The sequence below is a fragment of the Pogonomyrmex barbatus genome, unplaced genomic scaffold, assembly GCF_055798465.1.
Source record: "Pogonomyrmex barbatus isolate J1 unplaced genomic scaffold, ASM5579846v1 scaffold1, whole genome shotgun sequence".
Taxonomy (NCBI): domain Eukaryota; kingdom Metazoa; phylum Arthropoda; class Insecta; order Hymenoptera; family Formicidae; genus Pogonomyrmex; species Pogonomyrmex barbatus.
The window spans coordinates 4,465,072-4,491,969 of NW_028297098.1; the positions used below are offsets into that span (position 1 = coordinate 4,465,072).

The 26,898-nt window shown below is 36.0% G+C and overlaps 2 long non-coding RNA genes across 3 annotated transcripts in view; one reads left to right on the forward strand and one right to left on the reverse strand.

The window, feature by feature from the left end:
- The window catches only part of LOC148937973 (uncharacterized), a 59,261-nt gene extending 37,074 nt beyond the window's left edge, over positions 1-22,187 (forward strand). Inside the window, exon 3 of the long non-coding RNA XR_016140352.1 lies at positions 21,315-22,187. This is a non-coding gene — a long non-coding RNA (uncharacterized LOC148937973). The remainder of the gene's footprint in view (positions 1-21,314) is intronic.
- Positions 1-26,898, reverse strand: part of LOC148937971 (uncharacterized) — a 131,609-nt gene that overhangs the window by 96,264 nt on the left and 8,447 nt on the right. For both annotated transcript variants that reach the window (XR_016140370.1, XR_016140368.1), the window contains exon 3: positions 7,077-7,198. This is a non-coding gene — a long non-coding RNA (uncharacterized LOC148937971). The remainder of the gene's footprint in view (positions 1-7,076; positions 7,199-26,898) is intronic.

A 26,898-nucleotide genomic window follows, 5' to 3' on the forward strand; every position in this document is an offset into this window, starting at 1 on the left:
GAGAGAGAGAGAGAGAGAGAGTTCATTATACATGTATAAAACTATGTATACGTCAATATAAGTTTATTACTCGCATCATTTTTGCGATCTCTTGATGATTAACGAGTAAATGTCTGTTTAAAAAAAATCTTATTTAATCCGCTTATTAGCTCCGCTTTTCACGAAACGAAATAATAATCTCGCAATTTTATCGAGGAAATCGGTCGCATCTTTATCAAAAATTTATCTTGACTACGATTTGCACAAATCGTCTAATTGCTATCTCAGAAATCTATTAAACTATCCTGTCATTTCTCGTATAAATTTTTAACACGAAAGCCAATACACCGAGCTCCAATAATGCGAATACGGGAAAGATCGACGATTTATTCGATACCGACAAATCATCGGTATTGCTCGTGTCGTGTCCAGCGCCCAAAATAGACCGATTGCCGAAATCCAACACGTTTTCCGACACGTTTTATTCGGAATTCCGCGTATACTTTTAGCCCGCACGTATGTACACAAGGTCATTGACACGGTACACTTTTATCGTTAAGTATGGTCGGCGATGAGTGGTTTACACGCGGTTGGATCTCGTTGTGTTTTTTTCTTTTTTTCATTCCTACATACACTTCACATGTATATCCTGTGTCGGAATTGAAACGACCGAAACGAATTACAATTGAAATAACTCCACGTAACTCGTTGCACATAGGAAACGGAGATCTTTCGACTTTGACACGCTAATACGTGATGATATAATTAAATAATTGCTATGATTAATTATAAATTTACGTTATTAATTAATTATAAATTGTATAGTTGCATATGAAAATATATGCAACTCTCATAAGTAACTTGAGCGTAAAAAATTTTACAAAGATCGTATCTTTATTTATTCTCGACACTCGTAATCATGTTAATAAATGCATTTTATCCTATTTTTTTTAATTAATTTTTAACGATTATATTGTCAGGATCGAACATATAATCGAAGTCACATAATATTAATATAAGGAGCAAAGAAAAGTAATTACTCTTATAAATAAAACTATCATAAAAATGTAATGCAATTGAAATGGAACATTTGGTGTAGATAAAGTAATGAAAACGCAATTAATTATCAAAGTCCTTGAATTAAGTAAAGAATTCACTACTTGAAAAGCTAAATTATAAAGTGATTCAAAATTAAAGAAAAAATGCATTATACATAAAAGTAAAACATTAATTGGATATAACTAATTTCTGGCTCGTTGAATTTTTAGAGACTCGTCATCTTTGTCCGTTTTTATATTGATCACGTAGCGATGATCGAGAGATGTTATCGAAGCAAAATGGGTTGGTCAATCTCGATGCTCGCTCTCGAGAATCGACGATGCTCACTCATATTCGATGAGTGACCCGCAATCGCTGGTCTCAACTACCAGCAACACCAAACATTTATATGCTTACTGTCCGGCCTGAAAATATCATACCCGAAGTACTGACAAGGACCCTAACCCTCCTCAACGACAATATTCGACATCCGCGTCATGCTTTTACGCTAAATTTCTATTAACTATCGCGCGCTCGCAGCTTATGTACACGTTGCACAGATTATTCTTCACAATAATCATTCACATATGTAAATCATAATTTTTTAATAAATTTTGATTTTGCTTTTACAAAAATTGCGAAGTCTAATAAAATTATATTGTTTTAAAAATTAAGAGATGCCTTCATAAACTACTCTCGTATAAAAACGTCGATTTTTCATTTAATTTTAATTCAGTTTCCATTTTATAAATCTCTAAGTGAACTTTAGATAAAAATATAATAAAATATTAAAAATTTAAAGGCTCGGTCAATAATCTTCCAAATTTTGTTAAAGAAAATTTAATTTGCGAAAATATATTTAAATTTGCTAAATTCGAGATATAATGAGTCTAAAATTTATTTTCGTGAGAAGAAAATAAGCGAAAGAGATAATGATACAATTGTCGCTAAATTTACGGCGATTAATTTTATTTGGTGAATTGTAACGATAGCTTTCAGCAGTTTTAATTCGATGATATGTTGTATAAGTTACACAATTATAAATATATTTCTTAAAGTGGTGCATAAATAAAATTTTCTCGATATATATTTTATCTCGATATTTTTATCTTTCATATTAGAAATCTTTCATATTAGAAATTATAAAATATCTAATTAATGTAGAGTTTAGCATTTCCACATAACTTATCACATATCAAACCTTAAATAAACTATATCAAAATGCATTCAATCATGTATTCAATATGAAATCATTTTATCAAATATTTTATAAGAGCAGTAATATTTTTTATTAAGTATGCAAAGAGAAAAAAATAGCGCTTGCAACATTTTTTCAGAACACTCTCTGAAAAACATTGGAAATCCCGAAAATCACAAACCATTACGAAAAAAATTCGCGGAACGAATTCCTATTCAATTGTACTAATTTACCCATTCTTTTCAGTGAGAGATCGCGAATAAAAAAATTTCGCTACGTCGCGACGCGTTGGACATCTCGCGTGATCTATGACGAGAAATTAATCGAGTACACCGGCTAAAAGACACCTGCTACTTTGTACATACAGATCGTACGATCTCGATCGACACGATTATTATGCAGCCATTAAGAGGGCAGTCGACCTCGATCGGTCCCGCGTCCGTTCGCCACGTGGAAAGCTTATAATTTGGCAGTGGCCAACTCAATTACACGGTGACAAAAGAAGTGCGCGCAAGTCTCGGACGCATACGGTGAAACGGAAGGAAGAGACGAACGTGGAGGTATCACTTCGCGAGGCTGATAACCGTGAACGTCTCGCGCGCGCGCGCACACACACACACACACGCACGCATGGTGCACATACACGTACATATATGTGCGCGCCTATGCTGAATTATGCAGCCTGCATATTTTCCGGTCTGTTTGGTGGGTCTCAAAGCCTAACCGGTAACCCGGCAGTCTGCGCACACGCACACGCACGCACGCACACGCACACGCACGCACGCACGCATACGCACGCACGCACATACACAAGCACGCCGGGTGACTCGTCTGCAGAAGCCACGCAGAACGCGCGAAAATTTTTCAATTTCACAGCAGGCTGCGCCTGCAAGAGAGAGCCCACCGTAAAAGAAGAACTCCTCCCTCGAACGGGGACGATTCCAAACTGAGAATAGAATAATGATGGGGCCGCAAAGAGATTCACAGAATTTCTTTGCGATGGGCAACGATCCGGTTTATTCAGATTATTATTAGCTTTCGTATACAATTTAAATAGAATGCCTCCCGACACTTTTCCCGATAATAAGTAATCACAAAATGTAGTTTTTTATATATAGTAAAAGTAATTTTCGATAATAAGCAATTTTTCTTATTCATCTTAAGAAATAAAGAAAGTATTGAAAGCTCAATGACGATGCCTCAATAGACAATACCGAAGGCAGATGTGCGACGTTAATCGCAAAGTACTTACTGCTATACTGTATGTTGAATACTAACTGATCAACTAATTTGATCGTTCGTTAAATCCTTGAAACTCCATTTCTAAAATGGGAATTATTAGCCTACGTTGCGCTTCGTGAAAGACTTTGTCGTTTATAAATTATAATTCAATTTGCCGTGGATGATCATGATATGACAGCGACGAGATGTCGACGGCGTTTTATTGTAACACATGTAATTCGCCGATTGATCGATCGACGATGATTTAATGAACGCTGGCGAACCGGCACCGTTGTGCCAAATCGAACGCTGCGTAATTTCCGCGTGGCCGGTTTATAAATCCTGATTAATTATTTGTCACTGAACGTAGTTGTAGGTACACGAGTACTTTGAAAATTCAATAATTCGGCGGCGGGGTTTATAGCCCATTATTCCCTGCGAAATTAATATCTACCGCTCGGGCCGATTATTTCGACATTGAAAGCACTGTTGTTTTGATTAATCTAAACGTAGCCGGAAAAAGCGGCATCTATCAACATCGGAAACTGATCCACGACCGAGGGAGTAAGCACAATGTGCATCGAGCGATGCGAATTTTATCGCGACGCGGTCCCCCCTGACGAGATATACAAATCCCACTTCGTCTCTCCCTTCTGCCCATTGTCATTCAAAGATCCACTATCAAAAATCTGACAGTCCATGAGAGACCACTGAGCCAACGAGCCCGAACGAATAGAAACGCATGACTTGCATCTCCGTGACAGGTTGCGTGGTACTTTTTACGTCTCTCGTAATTTTATAGAATTTATAGAAAACCTGTCAAATTACGGGATGCCGTTACTCCGCATATACGAATACATGCACGGGCATAATCGTGCAATGAATCCACATAATAACCGACAACAGCGCTCGTATATTTTCTATCACGCAATCGATTTGTTTTCGCATCTCCGCCGTTCGCTTATAGCGCGTTATGCCTATTTGTTCGCCATTATCGATCATTTGCCAAGTGCTTGGAACTTTAACCCCTTTTACGGGAGACTCGTGAAATTCCACGGATGTTCTGTTTTTTTATTCAATTAAAGAGAAAACGAATATTTATTATATATATATATATATGTTTAATCTTGAAATCATTTTACGTTTATAAGCTTAAAAAATAATAGCAACTATGTTATATGTATGAATCATGATACAATTAGCCCACTTTGTAAAAAATTTCCTCGAGATTAAACACTCGTAATAATTTGTATCTAAGCTTATTATTTATCTTATTATTAAATAACGTTGTACTAAATTTTGATAAAGGAGTACTTATTTAATGTGATACTAGCAACAATTAGGTTTCTATAATTATTTGTCACGCGCACATGTTCAGAATTTCCTTACAAAGGAGATTTTAGAAGATTGATGTGGAAAATCATCTTTTCATATTACATACCTCGCAAAATACGCGCAACTCCATTATTCGCGTTGAGACTAATTGCGAAACCGCGCGTTTTAAAAGGTTTTACAAAATCCGGATTTCATCGCGATTGGCGTTAAATAATTAATGTTTTATGCTTCGCATTACGCGAGATTCAAATGGTCGATTTACGACCGCGCGATCCATCTCATTACTCGGCATGACCACTTGACATTACGTGACTTCCAACGCACCGCGAGGTGTTCATCTTTCATCTATCAATAATGATCGTCCTCATTGCTTCTACGAAAGACAGTCTACAGGTTTTCATCCGGACCTCTTATTTTTTACAAAGAAAAAAAATCTACTTTTTCCTCGACGTGTTATCATGACAAACAATTGAAAATTTATTCAAGATTTATATACCGCATTTTGTATAAAATACGATTAATACTTTGTTCATTTAATTAAGAAAACGATAATTAATAAAATTTACAAATCTATTATAAATCTATCGATTGCAATAAACATGTAGAAAATTGTATGGTAAATAAATTAGCAATGTACAAGATATAATAGTCACTTTAATAATGCATAATTGTCTTTTTAACATTGGAAAATGGAAGTGCGATTATTAGAAACATTACAATTATTATAAATGTAATATAATTTGTTTTATTTTTTTAGTTGCGCTATGTTCCACCTGTTATATATACATATATAGATTTATATTATATTATTATTATTATACAAAATATAATTTGAATAAGTTTATAAAAAATTGTACAAAAATTGTACAAAATTGATGTTTGATAAATTCGTACATTCATATATAAATTTTATATACGATATTGTATTTTAATTACTACAACAAAAGAGTAATTAAATTATTTTATTTCGTATCCAAATTAATTAATATTAATTTCCTAATAATAATATTGTGTATGTATATTGTGATATATACGTTATAATATGATATAATGTAATATATAAATTGGAACAAAGTGCAGAGGTAAGCAAAAAAAGACAAAAATAAGCACAACTAAAAGAACAGATTAATTACAAAATTAATTAAAATTCAACACTCATAATTTTGTAACGTCCCTCGACATTCGTCGATCGCATCTTCTGCTGCAATTATATTTGCAACAGTACTCGGAAGTGACTCAGGAATCTTCCTGCGTTCTCCCACATCGATTGCATTTCACTTCATTTAATACGCAAAGTTCGCAACATGAAATTTGTCAAATTACGATTTTAACAAATATAACAGTTAACATGTATTTATCGCAAAACGGAATTTGCAAATTTGATTAAGAAATTCTATATGTCTAATATACTTCACTTTATATTATTTTACCTCGGTATAATGTACTCGTGATACGATAATTAAGTAATCGCATTATTGCGTTTCGTCGGATTCGTTCGCGCGATCGCAAGCTCTCGCGGACACTTGCGTATGTGAAAAGGTTCATTCGCAAAATAAGCGGGATCGATTAAAAACAGAACATGGACTTTATTGCACTTCATTACAATAATTGGAAACTTCAGAAGCAACTCAGGCGCGTTCACTATTCCAAACGACTAGCACGAATATTACTGCGAAATTCTACTTTTTCAAGACATTCTCCGTTCGATCGTGACAATATATTAAATAAATTATTTTTTTAAAACAAGAAAAATATAACTTAAATTTCTTTTTCTATTGATACTTTGTATGTAAAAATTTTCCTGCAAAATAAATCGCACTGATTCCAGATCTCGGAATAAAAATGTGTGTATTTTAAATTCTGCTGTATTTTACCACCTGTATTTTAAATTCTGCTGTATTTTACCACCTGTATTTTAAATTCTGCTTATTGATATGAACAAAATGATCGTATCTTGAATCCGAATATGTAATAAAATATAACATCGTCAATTAAATCTAAGTCCAATGAGACTAATAAAACTAAATTTAAATTGTCTTTTAATCAAATTTTTAAATTAGAAAGCGCAAAGTATGCGCAAATAATTTAATTGAGAATTATAATATATTAAGAAATAAGAATTATGAAGATCACATAGTGACCTTGAATTAAAGAAAAAATTATATTAAATATTATTTTCTATTAATTTCTTATTTTATGAATTATATTAGCGAAATAATTAATTAAATACATTAATTTCGAAAATAGAGATCTGCGGAAATAGATATCTGCAAGAAATAGATAATATAAATAATGATTTACTTACCCCATAGTTGTTTTGCCATTACCTGATAGCCTCCCAGGTTTCGTCCTCCTCTCAGCTTCATCATTGCTTCATCGTTGCTGTTTCTTCGTTGGTGTTCCTTCATGGCACTTGTCCGACACTCACTAGCGGAAAAGACGATTGATTGACTATCATGCGGTACTTTACACGGCACTTCTGATATCAACTGTACGCGATGTGTACCTCGTTACGATAAAAAAAAAATGCACAAGATGCATCACCTGCTCGAAACTCGCGATATACAAATTAACATAATCGAACGCATTTGGAAGATTACGCGATTATTTCAGATTATTACATTTTATATATTTTCCGTTCAAATTGACGATATACATTTTGGGCTCTATAACAAAATGTTTCAGAATAATTATTATACATTAAGTATGTAAACAAATATATGAGTGTAAGATTGAAAATAAATATCCAAAAATGTATAATTATCATATTACTGATTGCTCGTGCGATGTATTTCGAGTAAATGTCATATACATTTGAACAAATTACCAATGTATGTGCCCCAATTCGATGTTGCATGTCTAACAAATATGAAAATACAGAATTTACGAAACTCAAACTCGAATTCTTGTGCCCGCGGCTCTCCATAATTTAAAAATTGCATCGATAAATTTGTGATACTGCGTGAATCAAGTTAATGGTTAAGATGCGATTCGAAAATATACAATCAAAATTAGCATTGTCCGCGCGATACATAAATTTCTATTTCGCGCATCCAACGAAATAGCGCGTTATTAATAAACAATAAATTAATAATACATTAATATATTATTACGCCTCACTTGAATCATATCTTACAACAAATTATGTATCAATAAAGCTTTCCGTTTCGCAAATGATAATCGTCACAATGTTCGTCATGCTGAAACGTATTACATTAGATCGCTACAAAATTCAAAGAACAATATTCGAGAATCAATTTTAATAATAAATTTTTATAATATATTCTTAAAGAAGCAATTATCGTGATGAAACAATTTTCATTCTCTATCGCCTCAGTACTTGCTTCAAATGAATAACTCGGCGCGAATTATCCGTCTTGATAAGTAGTCATCGTAGTTGAGATGCTTACGAGTCGTCACGGGAGTTGATTATTCACGGGGGTCTGACAATTGTTAATTGTTCGCGGAGAACGATCGCGTTTCGAGAAGTAATGCGACAACACGCGAGGCGACTCACGCACCGAATGCCTATCGGCCGAGCTCGGCGTACGCCTGTGTACGAATGTAAACACGGACGTGTGCGTACAACAACAACAAAACTATCGCAAAGTCGCGGCGCCATTCAAAAATTATCATCAATACGTGTTGTCCTAATACGTGTTGTAAAATGAATCGCAAACGAATACTATACTCGATATGCCGTACGTAATGTCGTATTTTGAATTATTCATCATCTACATATACTCGAAACGATAACAAGTTGTATCGATTGAGATGTACAATTCAGTAAAACATTGAAGAGAATTAAGCTAAATTGTAAAATGTTTCACTATTTCTATTAATAAAAATTGCAAAACGTTTTAATGTTTCTATTAATACTTTATTAACAGAGAAAATATTTATTTTTTTCTTAAACTGCGAACCTAAATTCTCAGTAATCTTAATTAATAAAAAAGATGAAATAATTTAAAAAATAAACTACAATTGTGAGGAAATAAAATTTTGATATATTATAAAATTTATTAAATCTAGATTTTGAAAAATATGCAATAGATTTCGGAAAAATTTACTTTTTTGAAATTCCAATAGTGCATTTATATCTCTGTTCAACATTTCAAAAAATATATTTCACTTTTTCTCATTTCAATTTGAATTGTTAAATACCATACGCGTGCATACATTTAGTAGATTTATATATTATATTTTAATAGATTTAATAAATTTATTTAAAAAATTCATTATTACAAATAAAATAAAAATATCTTACTACGTAATATGTTTAATTCTTCAAAAAGGAGAAAATATTTTTTATTTTATATTGTAGAATCTATAAATAATATAAAAATGTATATTTATATGAAAAGAACATAAAGAATAATTAATAAGAATAATTACTTCATTTAGTTAATGTATTCTATATTACATATAATGATGAATGTATGGCTCTGATATATATTAATATGTAATATTATCTTACATTATATTATTTGCTTCCATAATATATATTTTTTATTTTTTATTTTAATATATTGTTTTTTAATCCCTTAACTAAAGTTAATTTATAAAATATACAACATAATATTTATAAATTATAAGAATAAATTATAAATCTTTATAATAAATGATTTTCTTTCTCATTATGTTAATTTATCTAATTGATATAATTATAATTTATATAATTCATTCCATTAAGATATAAATGTTTGATTACAATTACTTAATTTGTAAAAAAATTTGTAATAACATTAATAACTAACAAGTAATCCATAAATAAATATTTTTGCAAATAAAATATTATTTGAGAAACTATTAATATAAAAATTAATTACAAATTAACGAATAATCAAAATTTCTAATGCGAGAAATCATATTTTCGTGCAAATTAAAATTGATTAAAACAAAATTATTTATTAAATAATGATTGATTATAAATAACGGTCAAAGTTTGAGAATTTATCAGTATTACTAATAACAATTACAAAGAAACAATGAACAAGATTGATACAACAAATGTTATCATTTTAGACAGAATTACAATTGTCATGATAATTAGATCTAAGCACATGGCCGTAGGAAATAAATATCAAAACATGCAACAGGTAGCTTTAGCAAATAACGTTCATCACTTTTGGTGGAAAAGAGAATATGAAAAAAAACAAACGAATATAAATTACTCTGGCAACAAATCTTCAAAAAATGCTTTATCGTGTCAAAATAATTATGCACAACACCGGTATGAGAAAACATTATTTTTACTCATTTTTATTCACTTTTATCTTTGTGCTATTATTCCCCTTAATAACTCATTCAATTGTATCTTCATAAAAGTGCAAATTCAAAAGGACTCTGGTAGGAATCAATGTCCGCTTTTACCTTGTCCCGATTGCCTTCTCCTTCCGTCTCCTCTTAGTGAGCATCGATTAGCTCTTTTCCTCCGAGGCCTTTCACGGTTCTTTCTCGTCACTGGCCTCGACACTCGTTTCGCCGACTTTTGCACATTTTTAGAAATTCAGGTTGCGTTAAATTGCCGGGCACGAATTGTGCTGGCCGCACGTTGCGCTCTGATTCGATGGCGGTCACGTCTATGCTGCACGCGAACCCCGATCGTACAGCACGCATATGTCGACTGAAGATGGTAAATATAAAAATAGATACAGAAGACATAATTTCAAACCCTCAACATCAATAGAATTGATAGATTTCATTAACAAGTGAAAAAACATTCATTAGATAAAACATGTTAATTCACAAATATGTTAACGTTTTGTTCTCAAGTAATCTATATTTATAAATTTTAAGAAGAAAAAGATTTTTTTTAAGTAATTTGAAAGAAAGATTTTATTAGTGTTCAATGTATAAATACTTAAGATAATATATATTAATATTTTATAAAATAAAATGTTGCCAATCGAGATAAATCGAGCTATTTCTAATCTTGATGACAAACTCTTACAAAATTTTTAAAAGCAAAATGTAAAAAACGAGAAAACAAAATCTAAAATAATATGAAACGGTCCTATTACGACAGATAAGATAATTCTTCAATATTACCTAAATTTTTTAAAACATGAGAGAAATGTTCAAAAAAAGAAAAATCTAACTGCTCCTTGTGGGGCCAGTTTGTGATTATCGTCGTGACAAATTACAGAAACAGCGTGGCACACATGGCTGCGCCACGATACAACGCGATATACAAATTATCCAACTTTGTAGTCGTCGTTGTAATTCGAGGGGTATGAAATTACGATCGCGGGTCTGGCATATACGGTACTTGATTACTAGGGCGATTACAAAGTTGTTCCCTCTCGAATGCCCCTTTCGTTTTTCTCTACAGCAGTAGCACAAGGTCGCCAGAAATTCGATGGCGTGTGGCATTTGTTTGAGAATGACCATCGTATAGGAGCGAAAACAAACTCTGGAATTCGATTGAACACGGAATAGCCAACAATAAAACGGATTATACATTTAAAACAAATAACGCAAATTGGAATACGCAAGAAAATATATAAGTAATAAACGTGATAAAATATGTAAATGATATCTCTATTAGCTTTGAAATATATTAATGTATTCAACATAAATTTGGAAGGTAGATCGATCGTCCAGTGTTCATAAATTACAGGCCATTCATCAAGCGAAAATAATAAATTATGATGTTAACAACATCGGGACGTCAACAAAATAATAGAAAACACATTATTCGGTCGAGAGAATGGGTTGTGACCGATGATTCTACTGAGTGAGGAAGTAATATGTAATTATTATTGCCGCAATTATACGCGACCAATCACATAATCTCTCCAAACATTGTAAATATTCTCTGCGACAAGCTGCGCAAAAATATTATTTTAGCCTCCCTGTTTATACCGTTTTATCTGTCTTCCATTCTCATGAGCAAAACCTCATAATTAGTCCAATTTTGCAGAGGGTATACGCGTATTTTAAAATGAAATACTTACTACGTTTTCTGCGAATTTTCTACCGCTCTTTCTTTTCCCTCTCAATGCCAATGACGTTAATTGCTAGCATTATTCCGAGAAATCTAAATCTTTAAACGGTTTCAGCAACTACAAATATCAATCAACATTCTCTTTCAATTGGAGGAAAAGTATCAAGGGACATTTTTCAATTTCAGCGGATATATTTCAATAATTAGAACCGTACGGTTGAATAGTAAAATTATAATTATAATTAAAGACCGCGAAATTAGATAGCAATTATTTTAAGAGAGTTCTATCTACGAAAAAATATCTATTCGTAATTTCGCTTTAGTAAGTCACCGATGTACGCGGTATCTTCATTTTCACATTTTTCTCTTTTCTTCTCAACCGTATGGTATTATTACGTGAATTTAATTTTCCTTCAAAGTAACATATTTTTACTCTATAAGTTTTTAATCCTGACGTATACGTCATATGAGAGAAATTAGTTATTCAATGTTTCGAGCTGTATCGGCACAGCACATATGTAATTTTCCTGCCATATACTCGATAGCGAAAGATATTATTGTAGCATTCTTCGCCTTCGTATATTATCTAATAATATATCAAAAGAGAGAGAGAGATACGTTTCCTCCATAAAATAATTAACATAGAAACGAGCAACGAGAGACTTTGCGTCGCGATACTGAGGAAAACATGAAAATAAACATAGCAGTCCATTATCGTTCCCTTATTTCTTCCTTGCCAAGTAATTCCGCGAGCCATCAGATCGCAAGAATTCGTCGAGCCGCGGTTTCCGTCGCGTCATAAATTAATATTTTTTTCCTCGGAGGAGGAAAAGTTACCGCAGAGGTCTTCATTCTCTTTTGATCGTATTTTGCAATAATTACGAGGCAATTAGGCACTATACAGCATAACAATAAATATTTCATTATGAAGGCTTTCGCGGCTTGGCAACTAATATTGGCATCCTGCAATAGCTTCTTTTTTTTTTCTTTTTTTTTATTCAACAGAGAACGTCATTTCGATGTCGTTTCACGTTGTAGGAGCGCGTTTATATTAAATCGATAGTTTCTTAACGGTGACGAAAATTGCGGATACGTTGGCTGCTGCAGCCACGAAAAGCGGACGTCTGAGGCGTCAGAATTTAATTACGGAAATGGAAGCGGCTTATAACTGTCGTAGCACCACCGCTACCACCATCACCACCACTACCACCACCACCACCATCACCACCACCACCATTACCATCACTACCATCACCACCACCACCACCACCACCACCGTCGATACGGAGTTTTCCGCAAAGCACGATACCGTTCGCGCGCGTGCAAAATGTTGAAAGCAAACGCGTATTTCGCTTATGTATCCAGTGGAAGACATTGAAAGAGGAGATGCGATATGACAATGGTCCTGTCGATCATCCTCCGAATGCAGATTATACACTGTTTGTGAGGACCTTGTAGCTCTCGACAGTCGTACCGATAGAAACGTAAGAGCGATGGATATATAGAAACTATTGCTACATTAAACAACACGATATTCAAAATTTCGTTAATCATTTTTTTTTCAATCAATATTCAATTATAACAAATTAAAAAGTTTCAACAACAAGATATTTAACAAGTTGCGTAAACCAAACAGATATGTTGCATGTAGAGAGAAAATTGGAAGAAAAATATATAACTTTTACGGAATAAATGATCTGAAAAAGCCCGAAAGACGATAATTAATCTTCACGTTTATTTATTCGTTTCAGCAGGCCATCTCTCTTCCGATTCTACGAATTTGCAGCAGCCAGTCTACGTTATACATAAATTACGAAGCACGGTATAAATTATGCAACGTGCTGAAAGAAACTCATCAGAAAGACCGTTAACTGAGAAATGAAACGCTGAATAAGTAACGACTGGCTAAGCGACGCGACATTATTAATATCAACATATTCTTTTTAATTAACAATTAAAACAACTTTTCTGACCATTAACAATACCTCAAGAACCAACAACAATGCGTTACATTTTATGTCAAATGAATATTATATTATATTTATTAATATTTAAAAATAGCGAGGCAACCTGCGTCTTCATTTAGTTTTTAATTAGCGATTGATTAGTCAGTAGAATTTTCATCCTTATGATTCTTTTTCAGTCGTTCACTTCAGAAATGCATCTCTGTCGCTATCGTTTCATCTCTCTGCATTCAAAATACGCGTTGCTTCATCAGTCGATAAAGACAACAGACGTATGGAAATACTATTAATACTATGCAATAATGCTATAATAATGCAATTAATATTAAAAATGTTTGCTATTCATAAAAATCATAAAGCTACAAATGAATAGCAATATTAATTGCTATTAAGATCCATCATGCATTAATAATAATATAATTGTAAGATAGATTTGTAGATTGATAATTTTTGCCTCGTCCGATTTAAGAGTAAATGTAAGGGAACGTTTTGCTGATTACAAATATATTTAATTCTGTAAAAATTCACATATGATAGAGCAATGTCGTAATTTGTAATATAATGTATATATACATGTTCCGATTCACTCGACGGAACGGTTATGAAAGCATACTATCAAATCTACCATTTATCACGTTGCCAAGGCGTGCACACATTTACGGAAAAATTATTTTTGCACGGAATTGTGAATTAAGCTTGATCGACAGTTCGCGCTTTTTATGACGATCCATTATGCTGCAAATAATTTTAAATAGATCGAATCGATTATCGTATAGCTCTCGATAAGCGAATCTATTGCGCTACACGTCGTTTTTGCGCGAATATCACGTCAATCTGCGAAGCATTACACGTCACTGACGAAAAACTGGCCGTTGATTCTTTGCATCATGCACTGAGAGCAATCTTGCGTCTGCAAAACAGGACCGTTAAGAAGCGCGTTTCAGTAAAAATAAATGAATATTTTATTGTTCGGAAAAAATAGAGAACGAGTTTGAAGAAGTTCGATTCTCAGCGAGGTAGAAGGTGAAAAATAAAAAGCAGAATTGTCGAATTGTGACGAATTGAAACGCATGATGGTTAAAAGTAGCCACGGATGAAAACGTCTAACATGCAGATCGATAACACACGCCGCATTTTGACTTTGGTGAAATATCGTGCACGAGGAATTGTTATCGCGCTAGTATAACCGGATTTAAAGTTTATGCAACACGTGTGTTTCCGGGGTTGGCGACGCGAGAGGAAAATGAATGGGGAAAGAGAGAAGAGGAATGTGTGGGTAAAGAAAGATAAGGAGAGAACGTGCGAGAGAGAACGTGCGATAGATGTCGTCATGTCCAACGATTTCAAATTGTTCGGACGAGATTTAATGTTCGCCACTTAGTCGATACTTGTCTCAATTGACATCGACCGATCGATCACCGCTAACTGCAAGCTGCAGCAAAATTAGCTGCGACAAGTAGTCCTCCTAAACGTCCAATTGCATTCATCTAATTGAAAGAGAAGGCATATAACTTTTAGTAATAAATTAACGAACAACTAATGATAAAAATATAGTATATAATAATAATTTCCCTCAATATTTAATTAAAATTATTTTTCAGCCATAAGTAATATATATATATATATATATATATATATATATATATATATATATAGTCATCCGTTTTTTAAAATTAACAAAAAAACGAACAAGCGTATTAGAATTTGTTAATTAAAAAAGTCAGTATTCTTTGTAGGACTTTTATTATTCGTCTTAAATAAATTATATATAAATACGTACGAAACGGTTGATGCTTTGATTAGAGAATGAAAATAAATTCGGAGTTTTTCGACGAATTACATGTCGTGCTTTAGCTACGAAGTTCACAATCGATATCAATGCCATCCGTTCTCGCTACAGAACTCCCTCGCAATCAGAGGATCACAGAGCTACGGAAACCAATGCGTGTACGCACCCCCGAATACATCCAAGTTTCCTCCTTTCCCTCACGTCTTCCTCCTCCTCGCACTCTCAACCCCTCTCCCAGACCACCCCCTTACCCCTTAGAGCGTGGTAGCGAGCGATCAAATAAAAGCCCGTGTTTTCCCCGATATTGAACCCTAAGCTAAGCCTAACCTGCCCCAACCTCCGCCTACCGCAACGTGCCCTGGCATAGAGCAAAGGGGTGAGCAGAAAGAGAAGGGTAAGGGGACAGAAGGCAAACGGAGGGGCGCAGGGCGCAGGGATGGGTACCCGCGGGGGGAGGGCACTAGGTAGGGGAAAGCCACCCTAACTGCGGTCATTGACCCCACGCACACTCCCAGTCCAGCCCGAACCCACCCCTCAGGCCGACGACACTGGTGCCGTCTCACGGAAAAGTATTGCACTCGCATCGCAACCCCCTTTCAGAACTATTCTCTATCCCTTTCGCACCGCCGAAGCCTTTCCTCCCTCATCTCTTTCCGCGCTTATATTGTCTCTATCGCTCGTTCACTCGCGTTTTTCCTCTCTGCTTCTTTCTCTTTCTCTTTTCCTCGTCGCCTTACCGTCGCGTGTACGCTCGCTCTTTTTTTCCCTTTCTATCTCCCTTTATTCGTCTTTCCACTGGGACACCCCGGGTCTTCGAGATATTCCGTGGTAACGATTAAGCGGGGAAAAAATTTTAGGTACGAGCGGAGTTCATTTTGTTACTCATCCCTTATTGCCGTAAGCGATTTGTCGAGCTGTTTGCAATATTTCTCGGAGGCTGTCGGTTAGGGATGACGAGCATTCTTGAGGAAACGTAGTTGACCACCAATTTCCGTTTCGAAGAGAATTCCGGGAGATCAACGATTTAAAAAAACGATTAAAATGATTAAAAAGGTCGCGAGCATGGAAGGTAGATTTTATAAAATATAAGTATAATGAAAAAATAGAATATATATGTATATAAATATGAAAACTTTTCTGCATGATATCCACTTATCAGAAAAAAATACAAAAAATACAATTTCTAATTTCCGAACGTTTTCAAAGTATTTTGATGAAATACAGATTAATAGAGATGAACTATCTATCCAACAGTGTTTCATTGAAATATCTCGTTCGACCGATAATTAAAAACATTTATTTATTCGGAAGTACCAGGTATCTCGATGCTTGTAATATACAAGTAGACAGATTGACATCACGTAAAAGTATTGTATATCGTTATCCTTTTTCAATACCGTTCCCTCTCTTTTCTCTTTGCACAGCCATTCCTTCTTCCATACTCGTGGGATACCGCGATACTCCTCTATAGGTCTATCATGTTCTGACAGTTTATGCGCGTCGTCAAGAGTACAGAAAAAGAGACAAAATTAAAATAAAAAAAGAACCGCTTTATCAAGATATATATATATATACATATATATATATATATATATATATATGAAATTAATTATTTTAATAAGTAACTATTATAACTGTATCGAAAATGTCTTGCTATAATATATTTCGGGTATGATAAATATTAATGTTACAAATGTATATAATAATAATAATAATAATGTATTATAAATAGTAATCAGAACAATGTGGAATTTTATCGTTAGTTATATTCGAAACTATCACGTCGTAAAAACTATTACGCTATACAACCTCATTTTTCGCTGCAAAAAATGAGAGTATTGCAAAGTCCAGATTTCACACGCATTAAGCCGCCTATCTTTGCGAAAAATCACACAAAACGGATCGGCAATAATGCGTCGGGAAAATTCTGAGGAAAAGTTTTACTGTCTCTCTCTCTTAGCGCCATGGCCGATTTGTTATCCAGCCGCGCGGATGCGTATGCACGCCTTTACTTCCGGGTTAGGGTCCTATGGGATGTTGCTCAACGACCTGTATCGACACACCTTTTTTTTCTCGTTCACATCGAGCGCTAGCAGGGACGTTCTTTTTCTTCGTCGACAATCAAGAACCCGTCCACAGTGAGATCTCGACCTGTCATGCGTGTGTCATCCGCCAAATCGCAAAATACAAATAAACATCCTTCTTATAAATTATAACTAATTTACAAATAAAAAAATTAAATCAAACTTAACTTTGAAACATGCTTCTGTATTTAAAAGATTAATAAGCAACGCTGCATGCGAAATTTTTCATAAAAAATATTTCTAATTTTTTATTAATTCATTTATGCATGTAATACGATATATAAATTCATAACATTTAATTGGATAATTGGCTGGATAATTAAATAATCTTAAAAAAAAGCTCTGAAAAAAAAGCAGTATATCTTTTTTTATTAAAAGCCTTTTAAAAGAACTACTATATTTAAATAATTAATATGCTATCCTATCAAAGTAGCGCCATAATGGTACCTGCAGCGTGTACAGAAAGCGTAATAAAGTTTACTAATTTACGATTTCGTCAATAACCCAGCCCATATAACGGCGGTCATCAGTTGTTCGAAATTTCAACAACTTCCGTGCAAATTCGTTGAAATAACACGCGGTAGGTTTACAGCGCGACCCATCTACGTACTCTAATCACATTTCGCTGTAGTTTCGGGGATCGCCTCGTCGGTCAGCGGGAACGTAATTGTTATTTTGCCATCGCGCAATGTAAATGTCGCCAAAGCGTAGTTTGTTTTACGATAACGCATCGGCATGATGCCGTGCAAAGCAAGTGTAAACGAGGAGAGCACTTTTCCAGTAATGATCCGTTAACAATGACCATTGTGGTAGCGTCGCTTCGTTTGGCTAATATCGAACAGCGACTCTTCGCAATTATGGTATATTTTATACACTAATGGAATAGCACCATAAATTCTTTTTTCACGATGCTCGATTTTGTTTAAAAAAAATACAGTGGACTATTTACCATTTTGGATTTTGTTAACGATCAATTCTCTCATGAAATGGGAGTAATTTTCAGCTGATAATTTAAATCTTATTCGTAATAACTTCTCTCAATTAAACATTTTAATATCGTTGTTTGATAAATTTGGATATAAACCTTATGACGTATCCACGTGTAACAACACAATCAAGCTTATTTTACGCAATCTATCAAGCTTATTTTAAAAATTTTTAGTGTTGCGTGATTTATCGCGCATACTGCGAGTAAAACGATAAAACGTGATTTTTAATCTACGAGACAAAGAGAAAAAGTATCACTGAATGAATCATAAAAACTCTGTGGTATTGTTTGTTTTTTTCCGCACATCACCGCACGCTCCTGTCACGAATGCGTGCCTTTTTTCGGACGAGCGTCGACAGTATAATCCAGGACAGATGAAAGAGTTGCATTATTTTCGGGCGAACACGTTAGCCTGCTAAAATCTCTCTCTATCTCTCAAATACCAACGCGGCAATTTTTCTACTCGTGATAAACTGTAAATAAATGTTTTATTAAATCCGCGACGGAAGCACGACCAAATATTTTTATTTGTCGAACGATGTTATTTCTCGTAAAAGCGCTATAACAAAAAACAGGAGATGTACAAGATTGATTAAAAGGGGGCCATTTCAGCGGCGTGAAATTAAAAACTATCACTTCACCCTTGTCACTGACTTCTGTTTACCGTTTTCTATTGTACATATAAACCGAGCAATTTATTCAGTTTACTCGAAAAGATATATCTTCACATGAAGACACATAACTTTATTCATAGTAAATGCGGTTTTCATCGAAAGGTTATTAATGACTTTAAAAATATTATCCAGCGTATAACAATATTAACCTTTCTACAACCCTAACAACAATTTTTATAATTTTTAAGATTATTGAGAAATAATAAATATATCATATCTTTTTCATAAAATAACATTTAATTTAATTTAAAAAATTTATTAAAAAAAGATAAATATTTCATGAATAAATCAGTTTTTGCAGATATATAATTTAATATAGTAATAAAAAATACTTTAAACGGAAGTTATTAAATTCTGTTTTAGCTTTTATAATTCAATTTCCTTATAATTGAAAAAAATACATAATGCAAATAGCAAATATTAGCAGAAATATCATATTTCTGACACAAATCGTTCGATATAAAAACTTTTTTTCCCGAATACGCTCAATTTTCGAGCGCACAATGGGGCGCAAACTTATGTGTCTCACGAAGGGAGACGACCCACCCTAAATTTGCGTGTTCGAGCGGTTCGCAGACTGCTCCCTTCCTAAAAGTTTCAACCCTCTGAGGATAGCCCGTACTGACCTACCCCTACTACGTGATTTATGTACGAGCACCGTGCTATATTCAAGGGCGACGAGACCCCTCTTTCTTTCTTAGCCCTTTCGAGACACACCGGGCGCACGAGTACTTGCCTCGAAGGGCTAAAAAATTTCTCCCGCAATCGTACTTCCCTCATATATTTTAACGATGAAACGCGCCTTTAACACGAAAAAGAGGCGAATAAAGTAAAAATGGATAAGTTATAGATAAAATATCAAAAGTAAGAATTTTTCTTTATTATTTGGTGGAATTTTATGCTTAATTATGTTTTTATATATATATATCCTGCTTCTTTTAATTGTGCACTGATTATTTGGTCTTGAAATGCAGTATTAATTAAAGATGGAATTATAATATTATATTATAAAATTGAAAATTTAATATTATTGATGCTTATAAGTATCTTGTAAATTTACAAAAAATGTGAAAAATTAATAAAGATTTTCTAATTATATCTATTGTTAGCATTATATTCTATTCATTAAAAATGGATACAAATTTTCTGATTAAAGTAAATAACAAATTAAACTTTTCTTTTCCATTTGTTGCATATTTATAAATAAAAAATATTTTAAAAAATATTGTTATTATTGTAAATATTAAGTTTAAAGAATTGCTTATGCAAAGATAAACAGTTGGTCGATAATAATTAATATTTTATAAAGCAAAAAAGAAATAGTAAAAGTTTAATATTAAGCGATGTAAAAACATATATATTTTTCCTACAGTTTCCTTTTTATTTAATCACAAAATTTCATTTAAATCCGAGATAGAATTCTGGAATGTTTTTTAATCAATTCAGTCACAAATGGCTTAATCACACGGTCTATGACGAAATCCCAATTTAAATCCACGAATTCACAGCAATTTTTCTTTTTCTCTTTCTTCGTTTTCCTTTGATGGTGCAATGCGTTGTTTCTCATCGGTTATTTTCATGTTAACCGTAATACTTTGTGTTAAGTCGACGTCCGAAAAGATACGTACACGTACGCATCCTGATACGTATCTTTGTCTTAATGTGGCGCCAGGAGAACACGGTACGTACCACTTTTGATCCGTAAAAAATGCGTATGCTTATTTCACGGTGCCTACAACAGATATCTGTACTTTCTTCTCTCTATTCTCTCTATTCTCCCTACCTTTTCTCGTCCCTTCGTCGTCTACCTCCGCCTTGCCCCTCGCGCTACTAAATTACGAACGGCCAGCAAAATTGCTTTCGTACGTAAAAGAAGACCGTTGTCCGTCTCTCGCGGTCGATACGCGGCTTCCCGAAAGGGGCTCGGATGCGAAGTGTATGCGTGTACGTGTGCGTGCGCGTACGTTTCTGCGTTTGCCTTTTAAACGATAACCGTCCGCGGAAAGAGAAGAGAAGAAAGGCACCCCCATAGCTTCAGCAAACGTGGCCCGCTCGCTTGCAGAAAACCATCGCGCGTCTAATTTCTTTTTCACAGAAGGTGCCGTTCGATAGATAGAGCGGCTTTCGTGGGCAGGAAGTCCGGAACGATCGCTCGAGGAAACGCGGATAGCGGCCCTCTTGGAACTGCCTCGCCAATAATTACTCCGAAATAATACTTGATCTTCCGAGAAAACGAAAACACCTCGGCTTCTACATTTCATATCCGAAAATCAGAATAATAAATTCTGCATAATAATATTACGTCAAAAATATTATATATTGTATCATTCTTGCATTTCGTGTATGTACTATTTATAATAGATTTATTTTAATTTATGATTTGAAGAAACTACATACATTAGCAAACATCTTATAATTCTTGCTGAAAAATTAAAACAGCTTCTATTCTATCAAAATGCCATTCATATTTTTTGCATACTTTTTAGTATTGCATTTAAATTTCAATGTTGATTATTTTATTATTTATTTTATTAATCAGAAGTTTGCGAAAGCATGATCTTAAACTCAGCAAACAATACAATTTCGTTATTTAATTAAATTTCTGAAATTTAATTTACCAAAGCTTTTACACAAAAATTATTCGCATCTTAATATGTAAATTATTCGTATCTTAATGTATTTATTAAAAAACATTATATTCATTTTTTTAACAATTTGATATATTAGATTTACTAAAAAAAATCATATTTTATACACTTGCAAGGAGCTGAGGAAACGTAATTCAGTCTTTGCTGCATTGTTGCGATACATTCATTTGTAATAACAAGAAACGATTAGGCTTATCAAAGCCGGTTTCTCTTTGACAACAGCGATTCATTATTGAGCACGTAATCGTAGTATCGCTGGAGAATCGACGCAACTTTGTTTTTAACTCCCCTCGCGAAGTCTCTTTAGGTCTCGTACGGAGGGATCGTACCTAAGTACTTGTTGCTTTCGAAACACACAGAATCGTGATTCGCTCGATTATATACGCGATTTGCGCACTGCGCGGATATATGACGAATAAAAATAGAATGGTTCGTTGTAGGAACAGAAAAATGTTGCTAAATTTCTTAAAAAAGAAAAATTATAATTATGTTTTATAAAATAATTGTCAAGAAATATAATTCACATGTAATAATTTTCCCAAACTTCTTCATGTATTCGAAAGAGTCTTTATTCGTTTCTCTTTCTTTTTTTCGAATACTTATAAATATGGTTGAAATAATCTATGGTTCAAAACAAAGAACATTTAACGATTCCCACGGAGAGAATGTCTGCAGACACTCTATATACATGATTCTATATACCGTATGCCTGTACACGTATGACGTTAAAAAAATATCGCTACCATGGCCGGAGGCATCGTGGATTCGCATATTGTCGATCAGAAATTTCGTAAACATTTCGAGTTCGAAACATTGTTGTTAGCGTACATGTCTTACATGCTATACGCGTGCGTTTAATCAACTCCAGTGAAACGAACGCTCGAGACATTGCCCTCGATAAATATCCGAAAACAAACTTTTCTATTTTTCTATCTTGCTCACATCCATATCCCATCAATTTTCGATTATTCATCGCGATGCATCGTGTCTAAAGTGTTATGCGTGAGTTTAGAGAGAACGCGATCCATTCGGCATGACATCCCCATCAGAAAATTGATCAATCCTCTCTGACGCGTACCGTTGTGAAACTTAACAGGGTTAGGTATATCGGAAACAAATACCAACACCTATTCAGCCTCTCGCGACCCCCAACTTTAGTCACTTGCCCTTTTACTCCTTCTCGCAACGAGGAAGTTGGCGAAGGTGGCGGTAGCGGTCCTCGCGGAGAATTCATCCCTTAAGAAAATACAGGCAATAACCTCCGGATCCTCATTGGAGACGGAAGGCCGGGAGGTTGGGGTGACGGCTCACGGGGGTGAGCGCAACGACGCGGGGGGATAGCATAGCGCTGGAAAGACGTTGCTGCGTAGCGAGAGGCAACGATGCGGAGGGGCGTCGAACGAAGGAGAACGAGGCAGCCGCCGTTGCCGTTGCCGTTACCGTTGCCGCCGCCACCGCTGCCGCCGCCGCCGCCGCCGTCGCGGAGGTGGAGGAAAAGGTGAAGGTGGAGAACTCGGAGGGGGGCGGTGGGTTAAAGGTAGCGGGCCAGAGCCTCACTTTATTTTTATGCAGTTATTGATCTTCGTAGAACCCGACACCCGCGTACCCAACCTTCCTCCCCCCGCTCTCCTCGCTCCTACCTGCCCCTGTTCCCCCGTGCGCCCTTCGGCCAACTCGACCTCCTGCCGCCGCGCCTCTTGCCGCCTTGTGCCGGAGAGCTACCCTCTGCCTCTTTCGCGGCAGGGTGGCGGCGGGTAACTAGCTTATCAAAAAATGGGCGTTGCCGCCTCTCACTGTCCTGTTCTGGCGTCTCTTTCTCGCGACCTCGCGCGCACCTTCTCCTTCCTTTCGTCTTGCCGCTTCTCTTTCTCTATCCTTCTCTCTCTCTCTCTCTCTCTCTCTCTCTCTCTCTCTCTCTCTCTCTTACTCTCTTCTTTTCTCCTTTTCTTTCTGGTCTCTCTTGTTCCCATTCTATCCTTTTTTTTTTCAATGTTTCTCCTTCTCACGCTGTCCTTCCGACTCTCTCTTGCTACTTTTCTTCGTCTTCACTCTTTTCCATTCTCTCGCTTCTATTCGCAAACTCTTTCTCCACGATCTTCTCTTTCTTTCTCCCTCTATCAAGCGAGAGAAGATTCTCTCGCGCCCCCTTGCCCGCGGCTACTCGCGAGTCCGTTGGTCCTCTCTCTTTACCGCGGCTGTCTCTTCCATTGTGACTCGCACACCTGCCCTGTCGCGGGGTGGCCCTCATTGGCGTGTCGATGGCGGAGAGCGCGGGATTGGGAACGGAGGTTGAGGGACGAGGGTAGCCGGGCGCCTTCAGCCGGCTCGGTGGGGTGAGGCGGCTCGCCCGTGGCGAGAGAAGGGTGAGAGAACGAAATAAGATATCGGAGGAAGGAGGGGGATGGTGGAGGAAGATGAGCAGCAGGGTCGGCAGGTGGAAGAGAGAGGATGAGGCTGCAGGAGAGCATCGAGTACGAGGAAGGAGAGGACGAGGGAATGAGATGAAGGCGAGAAAGAGAACGAAAGTGAGAGAAAGAGAGAGACTGTGCGGAGGTATCCCATCCTTGCCCGGCCACCCGCGCCAACTACCCCACTTCCCATTTTCTTCCAGGGTGTGTCCCATGCTTCTTCGATTTAGGGTAGGTTCGGGGCCAACCGAACCACCCTCGGTCCCTCTGCCTCGCGCGGTTCTGTGCCCGCTATACCTTCCCCCGCAACTCCTGCTTCGCCCTCACACCGCCCTTGTTCCGGCGACTCGCACCATCCTGCCCACGCGGGACTGGCCAGGTGGCGGCATGTGGTAGTTATATGTACACGTACGACGCGCGTGCACGCTGGCACACACGTCCAACCCGATCGATGTCTAAACCCCCATACACCCCCTCCTCAAATACCGCCCCTTCGTCTTCTCTCTTCCTCCGGCTTTTCCGTCCTATGCCCACCCTTCGGTCCTTAATTACACACGCGGGACGGTACACTCTTTTCTTTCTCCCGGCGAGACGTGGCGGCTTCGGCAGTAGAACCGAACGAAGCTGTTTCCCCTCTCTCGGGCGCGCTCGATTTCGAAACGCGAGCCGATCCTTAGATTGCATCGCCCAGCTAAGGATGATCCGTCTTGATCCCTCAGCGCAGGCTGTATTCCACCAAGACGCCGCTGAACGACACGTTCGATTTCATCTAATGCGGGTGATCTCTTTCTCTGATCTCGCGTGTGCTTCCCTATTAATCTTTTTTTGGACTAATCTATCAGGGAAATTTCATCAGGGAAAAGAAATAGAATTAGCTTCAATGTTTTAACAAGTATAATATTTCTAGAAAATTTAGAAAAAAATAAGATTTTTCATCAATAATTGAAATATACATAGCTATTCAATGAATATTTGATACATAAACCGTATAAAAGCAAACTGTTATTTAGTATTTTTATTATAAATAAATAAAAGTATATCTTATAATCTTTTGTTAAATTTACCAAAATAAATTCGAATTTTCGTCAAAGAAAAATTATATATCAAGCATCAGATTCAAAATATAATTAATTAATAACACAGAAATGCAGATCCTATTGCATATCCCATTTGCATATCGTATAAAATCATGGTAACATCATGGCAAAATATATTATAAAGAATGTAAGCATTATGTAACAAGTGTAATAATAGCCTGCGGAATTTACACAAACAGAATTTATACAAAAAGAATGGTAATAACAGACTGTGTGGTATATCACACGTATCACACGTATCATAGCTACAATTAGTATCTTTGCTAGACAGAAAAAAGTTTACTTTTAATATAACATTCCTACTCTATGAATGCATTTGCTTGATAATTATATTGAGTACAATTCTCGTTAATTATCTAAAATAATTAAAAATATTATATCAGTACAAAAATGTTATTATTGCAAGAAAAATTCGCGAAAAATATGATCTAAACTGTGCATTTTCAACATTGTACATAATTGATAACAATACGATGAAATACTATTGTGCATGTGAAAGTGTGTTGTGTCTTTCAAGCGAGCGCTGAATTCTGTTTTACTTCCGTTCCATTTCCACACAGTATTGCATAAGAGACGGAGAGAGCAGGGTAGCACCTCTTTCGGAAATTCTAAATATATTAGCATAGCGCGCGCGATTGTTCAGAAGTAACTTTCGATGAATAAAATTCTGCAATCTTACTCAATATCGATGCATTAAGGTAACTAGTTCTATAAGTGATTATAAAGTAACATATGTTACACTAACGCGTGCATCATCAGCTTAACTATTATCCAACGTAATTAGTATGTAGCAAAATCTTAAGATGTAATAGAGATGCAAGATAATTCGATCTTCCGAATGGAAACATCAGTCGTTCTGGAAAAAGAAACTACATCTTCATCGTTATTTCTTCGTTCCTTCTAAGATCCACTCTGCATAATTAACGACACTCGAATCGCTGGCATAAAACCGTAAAGGCCGTTCGAGCGTAAACTACACAATCAATTAATCACCGATTAGTACCATTTATCCCGAGATCACGATTGTTATCGCTTCGTTGGTTCGAAAGTATTGTCTTTCGTAGAGAAAGAGAGAGAGAGAGAGAGAGAGGGGGGGGGGGATGGAGAGGAAGGAAAGAAAAAAATGAGAGGGGAAGGAAGCGGCCGCCTCGTCGCTGCTGCGCCTAGTGCTTTCCACCCCCGAGCCGCGTCGGGGATAGGGTCAATGCCCGATCACGTGGCAAAAAAGGCGAAAAACGTTTCTCGGTGAGTAACGACGGGACGATGCGAGGGAGGAGGGACAGACTCGAGCAAAAGCAGCAAGCAGAAGTTCGAGGAGCGGAGAAGCCGAAAACGTGACAGCGTCGCCCGGGCCGCGTAGCAACAGGCATCTGTTGCAATAGAAGACCCGATAGATACCCGGCCACCATCGTCTACTTGTATCTGGCGTTCCCGTATACGAGCTACCGTCTGGGATGTGTGCGCGTGTTCTACATCCCACGTGCGCCCGTGTAGACATTCGGGAGAAAAGAGCCAACCGCGTCTTG